A 4,804-nucleotide genomic window follows, 5' to 3' on the forward strand; every position below is an offset into this window, starting at 1 on the left:
CGCGTCGACCGCCGGACCGATCGCTCCAGGCTGTTTTTCGTCAATAACTCGAAAACGAGCACGGTAACGCTCGTTTTCGCCCGTACGATACTTGTACCGTTTACCGTTGGCTACCTGGCAGATGGTTTGTTTTTTTTTTATCTCGAATTTTGAGAGCTTTTTTAACTTTTTTCTCAAAAACGAGCACGTGAACGCCAATTTTGGTCTATACGATTCTTATGCAGTTTTAGATTCTCTACACGGTCCACTGATCGTTTTATTTTTTTGTCGAGTTTTGAGAATTTTTTTTTTTTTTTCTCGAAAACTAGCTCGACGACCTGCACTTTTGACGACGCCATCGTGTTCCCCGGATTTTTTCCTGCAAGATAGCGTGTCTATTTTTTGTCCTACGACGATTTTTGACGCCGGAGCGGTGTTTCGGAGCAGAGCGGACTTAGAAACTTTCGCGCGTCGACCGCCGGAGCGATCGCTCCAGGCTGTTTTTCGTCAATAACTCGAAAACGAGCACGGTAACGCTCATTTTCGCCCGTACGATACTTGTACCGTTTACCGTTGGCTACCTGGTAGACGGTTTTTTTTTTTTTATCTCGAAGTTTGAGAGCTTTTTTAATTTTTTCCACAAAAACGAGCACGTGAACGCCAATTTTCGTCTATACGATTCTTATGCAGTTTTATATTGTCTACACGGTCCACTGATCGTTTTATTTTTTTGTCGAATTTTGAGAATTTTTTTTTTTTTTTCTCGAAAACGAGCTCGACGACCTGCACTTTTGACGACGCCATCGTGTTCCCCGGATTTTTTCCTGCAAGATAGCGTGTCTATTTTTTGTCCTACGACGATTTTTGACGCCGGAGCGGTGTTTCGGAGCAGAGCGGACTTAGAAACTTTAGCGCGTCGACCGCCGGAGCGATCGCTCCAGGCTGTTTTTCGTCAATAACTCGAAAACGAGCACGGTAACGCTCATTTTCGCCCGTACGATACTTGTACCGTTTACCGTTGGCTACCTGGTAGATGGTTCTTTTTTTTTTTATCTCGAAGTTTGAGAGCTTTTTTAATTTTTTCCACAAAAACGAGCACGTGAACGCCAATTTTCGTCTATACGATTCTTATGCAGTTTTATATTCTCTACACGGTCCACTGTTCGTTTTATTTTTTTGTCGAATTTTGAGAATTTTTTTTTTTTTTTTCGAAAACGAGCTCGACGACCTGCACTTTTGACGACGCCATCGTGTTCCCCGGTTTTTTCCTGCAAGATAGGGTGGCGATTTTTTGTCCTACGACGATTTTTGACGCCGGAGCGATGATTCGGAGCAGAGCGGACTTAGAAACTTTCGCGCGTCGACCGCCGGACCGATCGCTCCAGGCTGTTTTTCGTCAATAACTCGAAAACGAGCACGGTAACGCTCGTTTTCGCCCGTACGATACTTGTACCGTTTACCGTTGGCTACCTGGCAGATGGTTTGTTTTTTTTTTATCTCGAATTTTGAGAGCTTTTTTAACTTTTTTCTCAAAAACGAGCACGTGAACGCCAATTTTGGTCTATACGATTCTTATGCAGTTTTAGATTCTCTACACGGTCCACTGATCGTTTTATTTTTTTGTCGAGTTTTGAGAATTTTTTTTTTTTTTTCTCGAAAACTAGCTCGACGACCTGCACTTTTGACGACGCCATCGTGTTCCCCGGATTTTTTCCTGCAAGATAGCGTGTCTATTTTTTGTCCTACGACGATTTTTGACGCCGGAGCGGTGTTTCGGAGCAGAGCGGACTTAGAAACTTTCGCGCGTCGACCGCCGGAGCGATCGCTCCAGGCTGTTTTTCGTCAATAACTCGAAAACGAGCACGGTAACGCTCATTTTCGCCCGTACGATACTTGTACCGTTTACCGTTGGCTACCTGGTAGACGGTTTTTTTTTTTTTTATCTCGAAGTTTGAGAGCTTTTTTAATTTTTTCCACAAAAACGAGCACGTGAACGCCAATTTTCGTCTATACGATTCTTATGCAGTTTTATATTGTCTACACGGTCCACTGATCGTTTTATTTTTTTGTCGAATTTTGAGAATTTTTTTTTTTTTTTCTCGAAAACGAGCTCGACGACCTGCACTTTTGACGACGCCATCGTGTTCCCCGGATTTTTTCCTGCAAGATAGCGTGTCTATTTTTTGTCCTACGACGATTTTTGACGCCGGAGCGGTGGTTCGGAGCAGAGCGGACTTAGAAACTTTAGCGCGTCGACCGCCGGAGCGATCGCTCCAGGCTGTTTTTCGTCAATAACTCGAAAACGAGCACGGTAACGCTCATTTTCGCCCGTACGATACTTGTACCGTTTACCGTTGGCTACCTGGTAGATGGTTCTTTTTTTTTTTATCTCGAAGTTTGAGAGCTTTTTTAATTTTTTCCACAAAAACGAGCACGTGAACGCCAATTTTCGTCTATACGATTCTTATGCAGTTTTATATTCTCTACACGGTCCACTGTTCGTTTTATTTTTTTGTCGAATTTTGAGAATTTTTTTTTTTTTTTTCGAAAACGAGCTCGACGACCTGCACTTTTGACGACGCCATCGTGTTCCCCGGATTTTTTCCTGCAAGATAGGGTGGCGATTTTTTGTCCTACGACGATTTTTGACGCCGGAGCGATGATTCGGAGCAGAGCGGACTTAGAAACTTTCGCGCGTCGACCGCCGGACCGATCGCTCCAGGCTGTTTTTCGTCAATAACTCGAAAACGAGCACGGTAACGCTCGTTTTCGCCCGTACGATACTTGTACCGTTTACCGTTGGCTACCTGGCAGATGGTTTGTTTTTTTTTTATCTCGAATTTTGAGAGCTTTTTTAACTTTTTTCTCAAAAACGAGCACGTGAACGCCAATTTTGGTCTATACGATTCTTATGCAGTTTTAGATTCTCTACACGGTCCACTGATCGTTTTATTTTTTTGTCGAGTTTTGAGAATTTTTTTTTTTTTTTCTCGAAAACTAGCTCGACGACCTGCACTTTTGACGACGCCATCGTGTTCCCCGGATTTTTTCCTGCAAGATAGCGTGTCTATTTTTTGTCCTACGACGATTTTTGACGCCGGAGCGGTGTTTCGGAGCAGAGCGGACTTAGAAACTTTCGCGCGTCGACCGCCGGAGCGATCGCTCCAGGCTGTTTTTCGTCAATAACTCGAAAACGAGCACGGTAACGCTCATTTTCGCCCGTACGATACTTGTACCGTTTACCGTTGGCTACCTGGTAGATGGTTTTTTTTTTTTTTATCTCGAAGTTTGAGAGCTTTTTTAATTTTTTCCACAAAAACGAGCACGTGAACGCCAATTTTCGTCTATACGATTCTTATGCAGTTTTATATTCTCTACACGGTCCACTGATCGTTTTATTTTTTTGTCGAATTTTGAGAATTTTTTTTTTTTTTTCTCGAAAACGAGCTCGACGACCTGCACTTTTGACGACGCCATCGTGTTCCCCGGATTTTTTCCTGCAAGATAGCGTGTCGATTTTTTGTCCTAGCTCAATTATTAAGGAAGTTACGGTTTCTTGATTTTTCGGTATGTTCGAACTGGTCTTTTAGGCGGGCGCTCGGTCGCGCGGTGCTTTCGCATCGACCGACGTACCGATCGGCGGCGACGGTTTTTCGTCTATATCTCGAAAACTAGTACGCTAACACATATTTTGACCTATATGATATTTGTTCAGTGTAATTTTTTCTATCTGGTAGGCTGGTTTTTTTTTTTTTATCTCGAATTTTTTGAACGTTTTTGTTTTTTTCTCGAAAACTAGCGCGACGACCGATATTTTTAACTACGGTTTTGAATTCGTCTAATTTTTGCCTACAAGATAGCGTGTCGAGTTTTTGTTCTGCGACGATTTTGACCATTTTTTCATTTTTTTCTCGAAAACGAGCACGGCAATCTATATTTTTAACGACGGCATCGTGTTCCCCTGCTTTTTTCCTACAAGATAGCGTTTTTTTTTTTTGCCCTAGCTCAATTATTAAGGAAATTACAGGTGTTGGTTTTCGCTCTAAGTTATAACAGGCCGTTCGGGCGGGCGGTTGGGTCGCGCGGTTCCCCCCATAAGCGGCCGTGCGTAAGCCCGTGCGTCGCCGGCGTTCCGGCGGGCGCCTCGGTACCTATAAGAGAAGCGACGGTCCGGTCGAGTCGGTCGGGGCAGCGTCGAGCGTACGGCTATTCTTCGACCTCGGTTGAGAAGCAGTCGTCGCTCCTCGGGATTTCATCCTGACTGTTCTGTATCGTGCTCGTTCCAGACTTTCTCCACACTGCATTGCCACGAGTCGGTGTCTTTGACCGAATGGCTCTTGAAGTGGTATAAGCGTCTCGAGTGACGTTGGTGACTTGTATACGTTTAAAATATGTATACTCGTACTATCCGAGCATCAACTCTTCAGTCCGAGCGATTGAAAATTTTGTGAAAACCATAAACTGGCACTACACTCTACGGAGCGTAGCTTAAAAGGCAAAAATTGTATGGAACTACGGTTCGTACTCTGGAAAGTGAGCAAAGAATGAAATACAGGTGTCTGACCTCGACATAACAGTACGGCGCCGAATACGTGCTTTCTCGACCAGCACATACGCGCTTTCTCGTTTTTGTCCAGCATGAATGCTTAGTCTTCGGGCCTGGCAATACGTGCTTCCACGATCGATGCCCAGCGTGAATAAGTGCCCGAGATGTTCAGCATGAGCGCAGCTCTACGTACTTTGTCGTTGTGGGATACCATTATACAATAATGTTCTGTTGTGAAGTAAAATACGAAACGAGAGAGTTTGGTGGTGACTCTGTCGA

The sequence above is a fragment of the Colletes latitarsis genome, unplaced genomic scaffold (genome assembly GCF_051014445.1).
Source record: "Colletes latitarsis isolate SP2378_abdomen unplaced genomic scaffold, iyColLati1 scaffold0153, whole genome shotgun sequence".
Taxonomy (NCBI): Eukaryota; Metazoa; Arthropoda; class Insecta; order Hymenoptera; family Colletidae; genus Colletes; species Colletes latitarsis.